The sequence below is a fragment of the Diadema setosum genome, chromosome 18, assembly GCF_964275005.1.
Source record: "Diadema setosum chromosome 18, eeDiaSeto1, whole genome shotgun sequence".
In the NCBI taxonomy this organism is placed as follows: domain Eukaryota; kingdom Metazoa; phylum Echinodermata; class Echinoidea; order Diadematoida; family Diadematidae; genus Diadema; species Diadema setosum.
Genome location: NC_092702.1, coordinates 27,747,228 through 27,766,604, shown reverse-complemented (window position 1 = coordinate 27,766,604; position 19,377 = coordinate 27,747,228).

Sequence of the window (19,377 nt, the reverse complement as noted above, 5' to 3'; positions counted from 1 at the left end):
GCAAAACCACGTTATTCTTCTTTTTTCCCAAAAAATTTTCTCTTTTGTTTGACACTCTAGCTGTGGAGGTATAACGCAGTAAAGGAACAGAGATAGTTTGCACAACAGTAACAGTCATGGAATTTCGAAAACGAGTGAATCACGTCGAAATATTCCATGAAAGTTCTGTATAAGACTGGCTGACCCTTTTTTCATGTTATTTTCGGTTATCAATGGTCAGGTCAGCTTTATTTGCAACGAAGTATTTCTCGACTAATTCGTTTTGCTTCACGGTTTGTCATGAGGTAGACTAAGGGCTGGACCCACGTACATGAAGCCGCTAACTTGTCAGCAACATGGTCCCAACCTGAGTCTTCCAGTTCGTATAATATCACGAGAGGCAACCATCCACAAACAACTGAAGTGGTTAGAAGGACAACGGTTAGAATTCCCCTGAATCGTTTGAATCCCCTGTGGGTACCGTGCCGGACAAAACGAGACTCGTCACTATTGACTTCAGATCCGTGGCGGCATTTGATCTTTCCTGTAGAAAAACCCCTTTTGGGAGAACTCCCGGCTTCATTGCTTCTTTGAACACTGAGTTCCATGTTGGTAGCTTCAATTCGGCATTGCTTACCCACGGCCTTTAGTAAGCCCATGTTAATGATTGACGTGAATACCATCGTTGTAGATACGGGAAATGTCACGGAAAGTCTTCGAATTGCTTCAAGACCCATTTCGCTGGGTAAGAGCGGAATGCCAAGACACCGTTTCGCGAAGTTATTTTGCACTGGAAAGAAAGGCAAGGGCAAGAAAATGGAAAAACACAGCATCGTTACCACTATGTCAGCAACGATGAATACTTTCAGTTTCTTGGGCGTTATGAAACGTTGATGACGTAGCGGCCAGTAGATAATCAGGCACATGTTGAAACTGACCCCGCAGAGACAGGACATGGTAGCCACTACCAATATTCTGTAGAGAAACGCAAACATTTTGCTCGTAATGATGCAAATTTCGGGAGTTGGCCAACCGTACCACAAAATGGACCACATGTTCCAACACATCCCTAGGGGGAGATTCAGAATCGCGAGAGTCTGATAGAGACATCGCATGGCGTCTTGGAGTTCCTTTTGGCGCGAAATAACGAAGAGTACAAACGAGTTTAGACAGATGGTAAAAAGCAAATGACTGGAGTAGATGATCGTGTAATAAAAGGAGGGACTTGAGTTTGAGTGACTCTGGTTAACATCCATTATTTGTTAATTGATATCTGCTCTATCATTAACTGCATCAAAATCCAATAATCTTCACAATTTGCTCATCTACTTCAGAGACACAAGAAGTGATGTAGATGTGCTGGAAATTTATGGAGTCGCCTTATACTTATACAAGATAACAAAGTACTGTTGATAACAAAGTACTATTGTTCCGTCAATCACAATTTCAAATTCGCCTAGGTATTGTAGGTTGCGCGTTCCTTGCAAGAATGAAATAATGATCTTTGCCACTTAGGTCCGATGTCTGGTTGCAAATGTGCCACAGGCAAGAGTCTGTACTCACAGCGTGCATTCATTTCACCGAGAAGACACGCTTGAGAATTTGTGCCAGAGTCTAGGCAAAGCTGAACCTTTTGATACGCTGCTTGTGGCGTTTTATATGGCGGTAAAGCAGAAGGAAAGTGAGCATGTATACCGGAAGTTTGAGCGAGCGTCGTCAATTGTATGATAAGTTTATACGAGCTGTCATTCTAATGTCATTGCTAAAAGCTGTTCTGAAATGATGTTATCGACATGATGATATGACATGCATTCAACAGGCACGAGCTCTGATTTCCACAAGCAATGAGAGCCATCATCACGGCTTTGGTGAAGAAACGCGTTTTGAAAGTTAAACGTGCTATTTATAACAAATTTCTCAAGAATCTCAAGGAAATCGCTACATCAAAGTTGTTTCGCTTGAGATTTACCACGGGAAGTATGATTGGTCGAGATTATACCACGTGAGCCACCTGTATAGCATATGCGTATCAGTTGGCATTCGATTGTATTACAATAATATGCTTTTTACTAACATTTTCTTTATTATTTTTGCGATGAGCTCATTCACACTGTATGTTTATCAAGAAAGTGCATTTATGTCACCTTAATGGCTTTAAAATATGGGGGTTCTGCAAAGTCATGAAAGCTAATATTTATATGCAGACGTCGCCGTAAAATGAATTTTCCCCCTCTAATCTCCAGAACAATACAAAACAGGCATAATATACGATAGTGATAAGGTTTTGCTCTTCAATTCTAAGTGTATTCACTGCCATAATATCAAAAAGGATAATGTAAAGACATGGTCACAAATGTTCGTATATACGAACGATGCGTTCGTACAAGTCTCTTTCTTCATACGAATTCAGGAGTTTATGGAAGTTTGTAAAATTTCTTCTGAATGCCGATTAATTCTCGAGAACAACTTAAGACTTTCTTAAGAAACGAAACGAAGTGATTTTCGGTTATGCACTGTACAATGGCCTTAACCCTATTCCCACGGGGGGGGGGGGGGCATTTTGTCCTCTCCCCCCCCCCCGACGTTTCGCGTGATTATTCCTCAACGCGTGATACTCTCGCCGCGACATTTTATGACTTTTTTCTTTCAAGTATCGCGCAACTTTTGAGACCAAATTTGTCGCTCCCGGGCATACCGTTTTGAAGCCACGCCCCTTTGAAAAAAATTCGTCAACCCAAAAATTGTTCAAAAAAAAAGATTTTGTGTACAAATCCAATATTAATTGTGTTTTTTGCAATTAATTCATATAAAAATAAATATTTTACTTTCAATTTATTTTAGCCTGATTATGCTTTTAAAAGTTTCTGCGACAAATTTTGACGAAAAAAACAACAAAAACAAAAAGTAAGAAAAACAAAGAAATACATAAGAAATTCAATAAGCAATAAAATACATAAGAAATAATTATGAAGCCAAATTTTTGCTTCAATATTATTGCTGAGGATATTGAAAAGAATATGTTCACCAAAATTACAAGTCTTGGAGCTTTATTTTTTGAAAAATTATTTTTGCATAAATTAGCATAAATTAATAAATATAAAATACATAAATTAAAATTTGAAAAATCTAACTATGCAGTCTTGTATATTACATTGGCCTCTACCTTAGTGCAAATTTTCGCGAGGATTGCGCTAACCACGACCGAGATCTGAAGGGGGGCCAAAAAGGCCCCCCCCCCCCCCCTCGGTGGTTTCAAGTCCCTCAAAAAACCCGGTGGGATTCTATTTTGCAAGAATACCTTGAGTTCATATTACGTCAGATTCGACTTACAGCCATCTTTCGATTTTTGTTGTCGCAATGTAGTCGTACGTGAAGATCACGGCATTCTCAAGTCATTCGTAAGAATATCTTACGAATTTTTGTATATTTTGTCCGGTTCAAACAAACGTTGCCATGTGCTGTCGACACTGCTTACACACGCCATACATACACTACCACTGTTATAATGATGCCATTGGCGGCATTGGTGTGAAAAGATGTTTCGTATTCAGACCTTCGGTGTGCCAACAAGTGCCCGAGTAGGTAATTGGCCTGGGGTTTTTGGAGCTATTCTGTACTTATCGTGTATTGATGATCCGGAAATTGATCGAATGTAATAGACAAGCTATTTTTGTGTATGTATGTTTTTGCTGTCGTCTCGGAAGCCCACAGAGACACTGGATTTATTCTCGTTATTGTGTTTTGTGTGTTCTATGTCTTTTTCTGTCGATGCTTTTCAGTGTTCTTACTGACCTTATTCTGCATTTTCCCGTTTCACGTTCTACGTCTCTTCAGCGATCTTCTGCTTATCATGATTTTGACGTCACCTATGTTCGTAGATTACTCCAGCGTCTTGCCACATTCTGGCGACTGGGCATTTTCTTGTATCGTCCACTTATTCACGACATCCACGTTTTGTTGATAACGCAGACTTTCAAAAATTCGTTTCGTATTTTTGTAATAATGGCTAATTTTCTGAATGCGCCATTTCATTCCGTATCGAACGATGACTTTCTTGAATTGTTCAGGAACACAAGCTTAGATTCTGACCCAGTCAGTGGGTCAACCAGTACTCAAACCACCCCTTACGATGATTTTGTTACCGATAGCCTGAATACAGCTGCAAATGAATTGCCTCATGATTTTAGTAATGATTTCACTCAAAATATGTTATGCAATTATATTACAGTGAATCAATGCAAAGATATGATTCATAATTTTTCTGAGGACACGTTTTCTTTGTTACATTTAGATATAAGGAGTTTGAATAAACATTTTGATGATTTAAAATTTTTATTAGAATCTGATGCAAGCCAGTCACTAGCTGTTATCGGATTAAGTGAGACATGGTTAGCTTCCAATGCAGAAAATTATTTCGCAATTGAGGGTTACAATTTGTTTGTTAACAATAGGTCTGATAAGAATGGAGGGGGCGTTGCATTGTACATATCACGTTCCTTTGATACTATTGTTCATGAAGATATTTCTAGAATGGACAATGTTGTTGAATCTTTATTTATAGAAATTCTTATCCCAGGATGTAGAAATCTTATGGTAGGCATTATATACAGACCTCCTAATTCAAACGCCAATGATTTTTTAACTTATTTTTCAGATCTGGATAATTCACAAGTTTTCCGAAATAAGGATTGCCTTCTACTCGGCGATTTCAATATTGATCTGCTGAAGTCTGACCATGATAATATCTCTAGTGATTTTCTTCACACACTTCTGTCCTCGTCCTTTCGTCCGCTTATTTCTAAACCCACACGTGTTACAGATCGCTCTGCCACTCTCATTGACAACTTGTTTTGTAATATTTTACCCCTCCCCGATTCTTTTATAATTCTTTCAGATATGACTGATCATTTTCCAATAATGACTTGTTTTACTCTTAAAACACCAGCTAATATTGAACCTAATTCATCTCTTTTGTTTAGACGTAGAGTTTCACCTGAAAAGTTAGCTAGTTTTGATGTGGCTCTCGAGAATGCTGACTGGTCAGGAGTATTTGGCAGCGATGATGTTATTATATCTTTTCATAATTTTATGGAAACTTTTAATCATCATTTAGATGATGTAATTCCAAAACAAAGAAATAGAACCGAGTATAAAAAGACACCTAGATTACCTTGGATTTCAAGATCAATTCTTCGTTCAATTAATAGGAAAAATCGTTTGTATTATAAGTACAAATTGGAAAAAACTGAGCGATCGAAGAATAGATATACTTCATACAAAAATACTTTGACAATGATTTTACGTTCTGAAAAGAAAAGATATTACTTTAAGCAATTATCGAGATATAAGTTTGATATGAAAAATACTTGGAAAGTCCTAAAACAGGCAATGAATGTTCCGAGTAAAAACTCTGACATTGATAAAATCAAATTGAATGACGAATTGATTAATGATCCTCTTCATATTGCAAATATTTTTAATTCTTATTTTTCAAAAATAGGCGAAAATTATGCTCAAAACATTCCTGCAGCAGAGGCTCATTTTACTGAATTTTTAGGTCAGCGTAATTCTGATTCCATATTTTCTCTACCAACTAATAGATTTGAAATTATTGATATAGTTTCCTCTTTTGAAAATAAACGAAGTTCTGGTTATGATGAGATAGATAATTTTGTACTTAAGGGTGTTATTTCCTCAATAGCTGATCCACTTGCTCATATATTTAATTTGTCAATTTTTAATGGTGTGTTCCCTGATAAAATGAAATTAGTTAAAGTAATCCCAATATTTAAGACAGGCGATAAGTTTGAAGTCAGCAATTATCGCCCAATTTCATTATTATCGTCATTGTCTAAGGTCTTAGAAAAACGTATTCATAAGAGAATGATAAATTTTTTGAAGGTACAGACGTTTTTACGAATTCTCAGTTTGGTTTTCGTGAGAAACATAGTACTACGCATGCTCTTTTGCATTTTGTTGATAGAGTTGTTCACGCAATCGATAACCATTCTCATTTAGTTAGTATTTTTCTTGGACTTCTCCAAGGCCTTCGACACTATCAATCATGACATTTTACTTTATAAGTTATCGCATTATGGAATACGTGGGAAGGCCTTGGAGTGGTTCAAGAGTTACTTAGTCGATAGAAAACAATTTGTTACAATTAAAAACAATGATTCCGTTGTCAGAGAAGTTAAATGTGGCGTCCCACAGGGAAGTCTTTTAGGGCCGTTATTGTTCATTATTTATATCAATGATTTCTGTCGCGTATCCGACGACCTCTCTTTTATTCATTTTGCAGATGACACTAATGTATTTTTTGCCCATAATGATATTGATTTTCTCGTTTATAAAATTAATATTGAATTGAAAAAAGTGACAAACTGGGTCAGGGCCAATAGGCTATCACTTAATGCACAAAAAACGAAATATATGCTTTTTAGTAATGCTGTTGATAGTTTAAGTACAAATATAGTATTAGATGACTCTCACCTAGAAAGAGTCTCACATATCAAATTTTTGGGTGTCATTGTGGATGACAAACTTTCCTGGAAATCACATGTTGATAATGTTTGCAATATAATTTCACGTAATATAGGCATTGTAAATAGATTGAAATTTTATATTCCACAAAAATCATTACTTATGTTATATTCGTCGTTAATATTGCCTCATCTTAATTATGGAATATTAGTTTGGGGCAACACGCATCAGAACTTACTAGAGAGAGTGTTCCTTTTACAAAAGAAAGCTCTCCGTGTTGTCTGTTATTCCCCTGTGCGTTCTCATACAATATGTTGTTTGCCTCCAACAAGCTCTTAAAAATTACAGATTTGTTTTGTTTAATTTAGGGCAATTTATGTACAAGTATTGTAATAACTTGCTCCCGTCTATTTTTGATTCTATGTTCCTCAAAAATCAATCATTTCATGAATATCCCACTAGGCGTTCCAATGAATTTCATTTACCTCTTTTAAGAACGATTTTTGCTAAAAACACACTTATTTATGTAGGCCCAAATTATTGGAATTCTTTGAATCATCACATGAAAAACGCTCCATCCATATATTCTTTTAAGAGGAGACTGAAATCTTTTTTGTTGCAATCGTATGAATCTACAATACCAAATTAACCATTTGGCCTTCTTTATTACATACTGACCTGCTCACTTTGTCCCCTCTTCGTAGAATTAATGGTTTTGTTTTTTCTGGATGTTCGCAATGATGTTATCTATGCCTCTTCGTAGAATTAATGGTATTTTTTTTTCTCCTGGATGTTCGCAATGTTCTCATCTATGCCATTTTGCCCATAGCGTCTTGAAGTTGACTTTCCGTATGTTACTCCTGTTCATACGTCCCTCTATTTTCTATTTCCTTGTCTTTTCTTCAGGCGTCAAAATATTACTTTTTCCCCACAACTATCTTTTGTTTCTCTTGGCATGCTTCTGCCGAAGATCGCTGTTTCTGTTGTTCTGTTTCTGTTGTGCATTCTTGTCTGCTATTTTGTCTTCAGTTTGTCAGTCTTGTCCATCCCGTTTTGTCCTGTACAACCTTTTCTTCAGTAGTTATCTTGTTGTCTAGTCCTGTTTCATGTTTGTTGTTTGTTCACATCTATGAAAGTGTATATCTGGTAATCTAATTTTCAGTGGGCTTCCAGAATTCTTCCACTTTGTTATTTTTTGTATCTAAGATGATTCAATTTATCTTTCCATCGATGTTCTTTTTCAGAGGGGCCCACACACTACAAGCTCTGTCTTTTTAGTGGGTCCCTCCATTTTTCGCACTTTATGCAACGGTATACATGTACTTCACTTTGATCACTTCTGTTTCTTTTGTACTATACTATGTATGACTACTATAATACGTCCTCAAGTGTTGTACAGTCTTTTCACTTCTCTATGTTCTATTTACCTCATTCTCTGTTACCAAAAGAAGTGAAACATATGCTTTGTCGAAAAATGAAATAAACTTTCAATTGAATTGAATTGAAATTGACAATTATACGACTGTTGATAGTCCCGTATTTCTTTGACAGGACAAGCTTTTCCTCGTCGAACACCACAAACAGATTAAGGATAAGAACTCCGCGGGTTTGGCCTCATACTCCCTAATACCCAACAATTTCACAATTGTGTACGTACTCCTTACGAGCAGCTAAAACGTACGTCTTATGAAGGTTATGAGTTGTTCGTAAGAACACCGCAGGCATCTCCCATCAGGCTTTCTTACGAACACCGTAAGAGCCTTCTGTGAACAACTAAAGGCGTTCTTACGATCATCTCAAGAATTTAAGGCTTCTAGAATTGTCTCGTTCTTACGGCGTTCGGAGCAGTTCGTAAGGTATTTGTAACAGGGCCTTAATGGTTCGGTCACATTTTAATACCATTAAGAACAGCTACGAACGCCGTACGAACGATTTTTAGACAATTTCATGAGATCTTCTTAAGAAGGCCGTACGAAACCAGCGTTCGTAGACCGTTCGTAGACCGTTCGTAAGTTCGTAGCCTGGTCGATGGTCTTGTCCAAGATTTTTTTTTAAACTTCGTACGAAACCCTTTCTTCGGAAGGCGGCCGTATGAACGTCTTACGAACATCGTAAGAACTACGCAAGATTTTGTAGGGTCGAGAGACAATTGTAGAGGATTTAAATTCTTGATGATTGTAAGAACGCCTTAAGTCGTTCATAGAGGGCTCTTACGTCTTTCGTAAGAATGCCTCGAACGGAGATTCGTACGGCGTTCTTACGAACAACTCTTCGAGTTTGTAAGGCGTTCGTAAGGGACTCGTAAGGCGTAGGTACACAATTAGTGCAACTGTTGAGTTTTAAGGGGTATAAAGCCAACGCGCGAAGTTCAAATCCTCACTCTGTTCTAGGTGTTCGACCAGAAAGCATCTCTGTTAAATATGGGAACAAAAGGGAAGACAATCAAAGGGAAAAGGGGGAAGTGGAAGAAAAGAAAGGAGGGAGATGAGGAGGAAAGAGCGAGATGGGGAGACTTGGAGCAACAACCTCAAGAGACGATGGACATCCGAAGTGACTACTGCCATCTTGAAGTATAAAACTTTCAACTGCTACAGAATTTTTGACAGGACGCGGCAGCGTCTTTTTAACAACCCGACAAAATATACCAAAAAAAAATCGTAAAATCTTCTTACAAATGACTTGAGAGTGCAGTGAGTTGCACGTACGACCTTCTTACGACAAAAAGAAATCGTAAGATGGTCGTAAGTCTGACGAAAGAAAAACTTACGAATTCTAGGGCCATTGTTTAACAGTTACTGAAAATCATTTCGTTTCTATAAAAGGTCTTAAGTTGTTCTTGCGAATTAAACTGCGTTCGTACGAAATTCGTAAGAAGGTCGTAAGAATCTGTGCCCCATTTACGAATCTCTACGAACTCCAGAATTCGTACGAATAGTGACATTCGTACGAACGCATCGTTCGTACGAACCTTTGTGACCGTAGCTTAAAACGTAGCACTAAAACATGTAAATATCGACACAGTTACACCCATAAGGTAAACTTGGAAGACCTCTCAGTAATTTTTCTGTAATTACCTTTCTCTGAGCAAGACGTAAGCATCAACAATACTCAACTGTGAGATAAATGATCCTTTCGGTGTAAACGTCTGTCCGTTTTCCGGCACACAGGAGTGCAAATCAATGAATGTCAATAGATTGTTATCATACTTTAGATAAATTGTGCAAATAATCGTTCAGTGAGCTTGTACGTCCTTAGCCGATTGAAGTATTCAACCAGGAATTAGTCATCCTTCTGTTTGCAGTGTAGGGTAAACCTAATTTTCCCATTTTCCTCCAGCAATACAAGTCATTGTATTCCCTCTATTTGAGAGAGCTACGTCCGATTTGAGAGCAAATTGTTATTTTCTATTTTTGTTATCTCAAATTTTACATCCGGACATAATATACTCCCTGAAAATTACCTTACCAATAACATTTATCGAAAGTTGTTTTTATTATTATCTTAAAGTTGTGTAGCTACTCACCGACTAATAACTATGAAATGAGTCTATATCAGAAAAAGAAATATTCTGGTTAAATTATGGTACAGTTTGGTTCACGTTAGCGTAACTTCTTTACCTGATCTTTATGCAGTATGCGTGCTCACACTAAAGAAATATCATTTTTCTGCAGAGTATCCTCGCTTCCCTATTTGTCATTAGATACACTATAGGTTGTATCCACGTACATGAGGCCGCCATCTTGTCTGCCACGTGGTCCAGGGCAGATCGTTCAATTTCGAAATATATGATGAGAGGAAACCAGGTACAAACCACAGAAGCACTTAAAAGTGCCACTGTGACGACCCCTTTGTATCGCAGGGAGATTCGTCGAAGCCTGACAGCAATCTCGGCAAATGACTTCCTCTGTTGTCAAGATCAACATTGTGAACAGGTGAACAATATTCTTGACTGGCAATGGTTCCAATCTCCACAGTCACCACTGCCCGCATTTGCGTCGATGCCGTTTTCAGTATTAGCAGGTTGATTAGGCACGTGAAAAACATTGTGCTTATCACAGGTACCTTGATTGATAGCTTTCGAAAGTAATCGAATCTTTCCTCGGCAGGGAGAAACCTTAATCCGAGACATTCTTTTACGCCCATGTGGGTGTATGGACTGAAAGAAAACGGAAGGAAAACCATGTAGATCGGAGTGAAAATTGCAAAATGAAAAACGTAGATAACGCTCAATCGTCTGAGTGTAATCATCGCGTGATAATGGAGCGGTTGACTGACAAGTACAAACATGCTGAAACTGACATGACATGACTGAAATTATTAGTATTCTGTAGATAAATGCAAACAGTTTCTTGCTCAATATGCATACATCAGGTGTACTCCACCCATACCAAATTATGGACCATATATTCCAACAGACCCCTAGGAGAAGATTTAGCACGGCCAGGGTTCGGTACAAACGTCGCATGACATCTTGGAGTTCCTTCTGGCGGGAAATGATGAAAAGTACGGGAGTGTTGAATATAGCAGAAAGACATAGGTTACACGAGTATGCCAATGTATGACGAGAAAGAAACAGGACTAATGTACCATTTCCATCAGAAGCCATTGTGGTAAGAAACACCTTCATTGAACAAAATAAATACTGCAGACAACTCGATGCCTCCTTGACCGTCCCGCGGCTGCAAATTAATCATTTGCCCCTAATGGCAGGTACGCTGTGGCTGATCGAACTTCGGATCGATAATGCGACTGCACCGTACATAAAGTGTCTCACAGATAGACCGAAATCGACAGGTTGCACATTAACTGCTGACATGTTTAACAAGCTATGTCATGGAGAATGCCATGTTGTTTTATTTTCCAACAGTTGCTCACTGAGGACTGACTGAGGACTGACGAGACATGTACTAGCGTCTAGATGAATCGAAGGCAGAATGACGCGCTACTATATGTATACAGATAAATGCTCCATAAGTCAGCTCTCCATGGACTAGGTTGACATCTCAAACTCTATTTCTCCATTTGTCTTCTGCTCGTGTTTCCATCAGTGGAGGGGTGAGGTTTCCTTATTTTGAAATAGGATTTTTCAAAACCTTCCTGAGATGATCATGATATAACCTCATCATTAGCCTACAGGAAAATACGACGGACAAAATGTACAGCAGAGCTGTTATGAATGTAGAACTTTAAGATCTCATGTGAAGTCTAATTGTGGTCGTCTATCCTGTTAAGTATTTGAAGGAATTTATGTTGGAAGTAAAGTGAATTCCACGAATTTATATACAGAACGCGAGTGCTTCTCCTTCCCATTATGGCACGCTCTACCCATAACCCCGAATCATACTATTACATTTTCATTCTATTGACGCGTATAAATCGCAATGATTTGATTGGTCCCCTTGGACCACGTGTTCCAATGATTACCGTGTCGGTGATTGTAGAAAAAAAAAAAGGAGAGCCAAAGAGATTACGCAAATACAAGTGAGGAGAAAGTCAATTCCAATGCTTTTGAGTATTCACGTTGGAGAGTTGGCTGCTAGTGATGAGAAGACGTGTATACATTATATATTATATTTTCTCATGAGGGTGTGTATGAAGTAAACACATTTTGAATGTAGTGACATCCAATAGTTTTAGTTAGTCTTTCTTCAATAGGGCTACAGGGTACTCAGATTGGGGGCAGAGGTGTAGTAGTTCCGTGGTTACAGCAAACCTGTCTATAGCGGACACTCAAGGGAAACGAGAAAAGTGGCTTTTATAGACAGGTGGCCGCCATAGACAGGTTCCTACATATTTGTTCAAAGTCACTAAGGTATTGGAAAAAGAGAGAAACATGTAGAAGCAAGCTTGTACAGATGAAGGCCACTCAAGCAATAATTGGAAGTGGGCCTACTAACAAAATAGGTAACGTAATGGAAACACACAGAAGCGTATAAGAGCTCACACAACACACACACATACACACACACACACACGCACGCACACACACACACACACACACACACAGGCACAGAAAAGATCGGGGAAACCAAGACGTAGACAGGACAAAACAACAAGAGACGTCGGGAAGGGGCAGTTGAGAAGGAAGGACTCATGGACAAGATGCAGGGGTCCGCAGCACATACAGAACAGACACTCCTATAGAGCATGGGCTAAAATTACGGTTTAGATTTTCATCCTGCAGAAATCATGTCAAATGTCATATCCAAGTTTGTGAAAAGACCTTGCAGGTATTGCAATGTTTAATCTGTAGCTGAATAACTTGAATCAATAGTGAATGAATGCTTTTTAACCAGCAAACTCGAGACCCATCGACAGCTTCAAGTCTCCTCCCAACTGCCCAAAGACTAGATAATGGCACTAGAGTAAAGTGACTTGTGTTGTAGGGGTACAACCGCTCCAACCGGGGAATCAAACCGGAATCTTGCGCCTGATAGTCCGTGAGATTATTATTATTATTATTTTTTTTTTTTTTTGCTGAGCCACATTAGCTCTACATTCACCTTATTCTTATTATTATATCTCATTATAATTCATGTTTTAGTCAGGATGGATTTTTCTTTATACCCATCTGCTAGGATTATACTTTTGTCAATATCTATTGATTGTTATTGTTTTTGTTTGTTTGTTCATTTGTGTTTGTTGGTGTTTTATTGTTGTTGTTGTTGTTGTTGTTATTGTTGTTTTGGTTTTTTTGGTTTTTTTTTTTTTTTTGCTTCTTATTCATATTCTGCTTTGCTTTGTTATATAGGGGACTAGGAAGAGGATGTTTCCTGTTTGGATCTACTTCCATATCATAGTGTTTAGATGAACAATGAAAGTGCTGTTCAGGCTTGTCTTGTGTTCGTATTTCGCATTATTTGGACTTTGATTCCTGTGTTTATAAGGAGACAGGATGTGACAACGTCGATGCTCTACATTCTGTGACCAATGTGAATGATGTGATGGATAAGGCCTATAGAGTATTCCACAGATGGCCTGAAGGTAGGCATTCCACATTACACTGTACATTATTTTGTTGTCAACAAAACTGATAAAATGAACTGAAACTAACATTGTATCCCCATGGCGGTCTTGCTGGTGCACTTCCCTATGTTTCATCTCGTCTTTGTCGTGTCTTATCTTGTTGCATGCAAACATGTTTTTTTTTTTTTCTGTGTGTGCGTGTGTGTGTGTATTTGTGTGTGGGCGTGTGTCGACTTCTTTCGTGGGGAGAATAGTCTCTGTAGGATCCTCGCACATTGTCTTCGTTTTCGAATAAAAATATGGTTTACACTAGATTGATTTATATTTATTCTGTATTTATTATTTAAAGTTTATTCTCTATTATATAGGATTTAAACGTTTGTTTCTTGTTGCTTTGTCACGATTGTTAATTGTGGAAAACTTACTGAAGAATTAATGAAAAGTGATATCACAGGCAATAAAGAAAAACCTCTGGCTTTCTTTGTGACGTAGATTTTACTTTCTCGTTGCGAGACGAGTGCTGAGTCGTTGTTTGTGTCTTGTTACATGGTTCACCCTATATAGCAATTGCAAGTACAGTGCACTCCTGTTATAACAAAATTCCGGTTACAACGAATTAAAACTTAAGGCCGCATCATTATTGGCTGTATGTCTTTTTATTGTTTAATTGTTCAGTTATAACGAAAGAAAACTGCCAGACCCGAGGACTTCGTTGTAACGGGGGTCATATTTGTGACGACCATTAGCTCTCGCATTCAGAAGGAACGCTGAAAGTAAGACTAATATAGGTTATGAAATTTCATCTAGAACAGGCCTTTCTTGTATCATCGGTAATTGCTCCTCGTTCCAGTAACTTTCTCCTATTTTTCTTGTAAAAAACGGCCATAATCTTTTCTAATAACTACATCACTCTACTCATTCTCTTATTTTTGCATTTTCAAAATTCAACTGTATAAACGAGAAGAAACGTGATGTGAAGCTGTGAGGTACTTTAGTCTTTGTATATTGCCATAAACATTTTCTCTAACCAAATTTGAAACCACCAGCACAGACGTAGTTCAAAGTTTTGTATTCTCCCTTTTTATTTGTTAAATACAGCATAGTCAGTCGTTCACGGCAGTCGAATCGTTTAACAATGTGAAATAGTCCTATTTCTTTGCGCATCAAGATATTGACATAAAACTCGTAAATATGCACCAGGAACAATTATCAATCATTTTGACAACCTCCAATCTGCTATCATGTCTTTATTAGCGCAATAAACGAATATGCTTACATAGAACCAAACTCAATGATACATGTATTTCCTTTGACAAAATAACAGATGAAACGCTAAATACAAAGTTATTTACAACATCTTATCGAAAGCCGTGACCACCAATAAACTGTGAATTCCCTTACATACAGGGCATCCCATTGCGTGACATTGTTTTAGATATACAACGAAAAAAAGCACATCGTCATCATAAGTTTTCAGTTAAAATGAGACACCATTACTTGCGACATTCTGAAAATGTAATAATGATTATATTCATTGGTGTTGAAATATTTTAAGGAAACATTTACAAAGCTTTCAAATGATCTTATGATAATTATACACTAGAATCCTCATAGATTGCGTTATTCGAAGTACCTTAAAACCACCAAAAAGCAACAGCAATACCTAATAAGCAAACTCCTTATACAGAATAGATCCATGAAAAGGATCTGTTCTTATTCATTTATTAGCATTTCTTTAAAATAATCTGGAGGATATCAAAAACATGAAGAAAACCCGATTTGGACGTGGAGGAGCCACTAATTTCCAAGAGTCTTCTGGCAACGGGCTCTGGGGTCAGATGAGAAGGGTGCGCTTTACGCATTACACCCACAGAAATTATCAATATGTTCCATGTACACATCTGACTATTTCAATACTAACAATAACAAGAAAATATTTCTCCTTTTCACCTTCTTTTTTTCTCAGTCAATCATTATGTCTACCTACGTATTCTATATCTCCAGCTCCCAGTCATATAATTCAACAACGACAATATTCACCTTATAACACGCATTCATTTATCTGATGTTCTCTCTCCATTTGATACCGTGATCAGACCAACTGGTTTCGCATTCCTTTTTATGTTAACGCCTTTCATAATCTTTTCATGAACTGTCCTATGTTATTTTCCTTGTTAGCTTAAAGGGATGGTTTAGTATTGGTGGAGATGAGAATTTGGCTTTTAACTTTTTTTCGAGATACCAGGAAACCACTTATGAAATAGTACAGAGGGTACCATTCTAGGAGGAATGCAAAGTTTATATGATGAAAACGGTTTTGGTATGGCTGAGGCACCAAATAAAAAGTAAAACAAAGCAATCTTAATAAAAGCTGGGTCCCACCTTTTATTAGGATCGCTCTCTTTTGGATATCTCAGCCATTTCAAAACCAATTTTGATCAAATAAATACTCAATTCCTCTTAAAATTACATGTTCTTTCATATTACACAAAAAGTTTCTCATTATCTCACAAAAAATGTTAGAAATCTGAAGTTAGGTCTCAATCAAAGCTGTGCAATCCCTTTAACAAACGAGAAATCCGTTGCCCAGCAAGGAAATGAGGCCATTGTTAGCAACGACATGAATAATTTCACAGATGATGGATGATCGTTACAGCGAAGAACATTTCTTTGAGTCATATTCATTTCTCCTGCATTTTTTTTTTTGCTTTCTAATAACCATTGTCAGCAAAATTGCATTCAATCACAGATATCCATGACGTGCTCTTCATTTATGCTTAAAACTCTCCCGAAAAGAGAAGAGGAAACTTACTTAAGGAAACTGAACAGGATTCGTTGGGCAACAACAAAATGAATACTGCTACAAACATCGAATGTTGGAATACAAATTGTCACATTACATGACAACTGCAATTATTTTCCCTTCAAGGGTCTACTTAAGACTGCGCCAGTACACTATCATTGAGCACTGATTGTGTGTATATATATATATATATATATATATATATATATATATATACATATATTATATAAGAAATACATATTCAATATCAAATGTGGCCTGTAATATACATCTATTGCATATATATGTGTATATATATATATATATGTAACGAGCTGAAAAATGGGGGGCTCCCGAATAGGATGGGCATTATAAAGGGAATAATAAGAAATTAGGGGGTCATGAAGTAGATAGGGCAAAGCACAGGGTGAAAGAATAAAGGGAATAAAAGGAAAGGAATAAGGTTCAGACAGCGGGCTTAGGGCATGGTAGGACAGTGTAGGGAATCAGACAAAGGGAATAAAGAAGAAGGACATTTGATAGACATCAGGTGATTTTTAAAGGACAAAGAAATAGATAGGACCGGCAGGATGTTAGGAGTATATGTTTGACAAGGAGTTGAGGTGTTTAACGAGAATATTGTGGTAGTGTGAGTTAAATCGGGAATCCTGCTGGAGGAGTAAGTTAAAGGGCTCGTAGCGTAGCTGGGTTTTGTTTTATAAATATTAGGAGGAAGGGAGAGTGTCAGGTTGGGTTCGAGATGCAGGTAGGTTACGCAGGTGAGAGGAGAGGGTCAAGTCGGGGACAGGTAAGCGGATTGGTCGAAAGAGGGTTGTCAGTAATTCAGGTGTGGGAAATTAATTAAAATGATTGGATAATGGAATTGTAGGAGGGATTTTTAAAAGGGCATGTATTGTAGGGAGAAGACAGATTTCAGGAGAGAGGCTACATGAGACTTTCTTGCACATCTCGAGAGATTTTTCATCGAGAGATTTTATAGAGAGATTTCATCGAGAGATGTCAGGAGAATTTGGTACACACTTCGAGACAGATTTTAGGAGAATTTGGCACACACTTCGAGAGAGATTTCTGGTCACAATGTGGAGAGAACTTTGCCAGATAGATTAAATCTTAGTGAAGATGTAGCCCATTGGCATCAAGTTTTTGAACGTTGGTGAACGTTGAACGTTGTTAATGGAGAGAGAGCCGGGGGCCGAACTTTACTTCTGACGTGGGGAACGCTGTCCGTGCCACTGTCCGAAGAGTTGCCGTGTAACAAGAGAAAAAAAAGATTGTGAATTGTGCACAAACCCCACCCCTGAGGCCCACTAATGTTTTGAGGAGACCCAGAAGGAAGTGAGGCGCAGCCGGAGACCAGCCGCCGGTGCGACGGACGCGATTCGGGCCGAAGCGACGAAGGCAGCCACCGACGGAGCTCCGAGTAACGTCGGCGACTAGGACTGAGAGAAGGAAGGGCTTCCATAACAACTGCAGTATTCCGCGGACAATTTCCCTCTCCCTATTAACCCCCCCCCCCTTTTTTTGTTGCACTTGCACCCGAGGCCATGTAAGTAAAAAAATAACCGAGATTGAATTATGCGCATGCTTGGTTATATTGTATCAAAATGTTGAATTGCCAAGCAACTGTGGGTTTAAAGTGATTTAACAAGAGGAGATTTTCCCCTCATGCCGTCAATCTCTCGTTTGAGGCGAAACCCCAGCCGGATTTAGTCCACAGTGGGGTGCGTTTATTTGTCGTTTGAGAGCGGGAGTCGAAGTACTTGTCCATTGCAAATAAACTTTCTGCTGAGGCGTGACAAACCTGGAGGCCAAGCCAGGGTTTGATGACTCCAGCAGCTGTCGTATTACGTAAGAGCATGATAAGGATACCTGCCTGTGGCAGACCATTCAAAGTGAACTCAATTTTCTCTATCCTTTCTAAAGTTTTCAATTTTATATTCTATTGAGAAATTCTATGGTCATCCATTTTACATTTCGAACGAAAAAAATTGACCCGTAAATAACGAAAATACAGGAATAAGAAGGAGAGCATTGCCAGTTTGCCGGTGCTGACAATGTGCTATTTGGCAGTGAGTTACAACGGGGAGGTGAGACTACCTCCCTGGCCTGCTGACTGGATCATTGAGAAAGCAGCTGTCGTATTACGTAAGAGCATGATAAGGATATCTGCCTGTGGCAGACCATTCAAAGTGAACTCAATTTTCTCTATCCTTTCTAAAGTTTTCAATTTTATATTCTATTGAGAAATTCTATGATCATCCATTTTACATTTCGAACGAAAAAAATCGACCCGTAAATAACGAAAATACAGGAATAAGAAGGAGAGCGTTGCCAGTTTGCCGGTGCTGACAATGTGCTATTTGGCAGTGAGTTACAACGGGGAGGTGAGACTACCTCCCTGGTTACAATCAGCCTGCTGACTGGATGATTGAGAAAGAGAGAGAGAGGGAGAGAGAGAGAGAGAGGGGGGGGGGGGGGGGGGAGAGCGAGGTAGTTTGCAGGCACAAACCCTTGTTGGTCGTAAAGGAGTCTGCGCCAAGACTACTACATGCACCACTTTGGCACTGTCCCATAGGCCCTGTGTTGAAGCTTCTCCCAACTGGGAGAGGCTGCAGTGTAGTGGTGTGTGTATTAGTCTTGGTGCATGCAGACTCCTATACGACCAACAAGGGTTTGTGCCTGCAAACTAGGAGAGGGGGGAGAGATGGGGGAGGGAGAAGGTGAGAGCAAAATGGAATGACAATAGTTCCGGTCACTACAGTACAGGCATGCTCTGTCTGCATACGCTGAATGTCTACACTCGCACACACACACACGTACACACACACACGCACCATGGAGCTACATGGCCCATGCCAAAACCAAAACAATCTCCTCCTCTCGCGGTGCCCCCCCCCCCCCCCCTCCTGTGGCGCTGTGGCGATGACTGATGCTTAGATTAGGCCAGGGTCAAGAAACAGGTGTTTTATATCTTTGACTTTAAGTCATTGATTGCCAAGATATGCACTGGCATTATTTGAAGTTTGAAGTTTGAAGTTTGAAGTTTGAAGTTTTATTAGCAACAACATTTGAACATGTACATTTTCAATCATTATACAATGGTATTTACATACATATATGAAAAAAAAAAATACTTATCTATTACT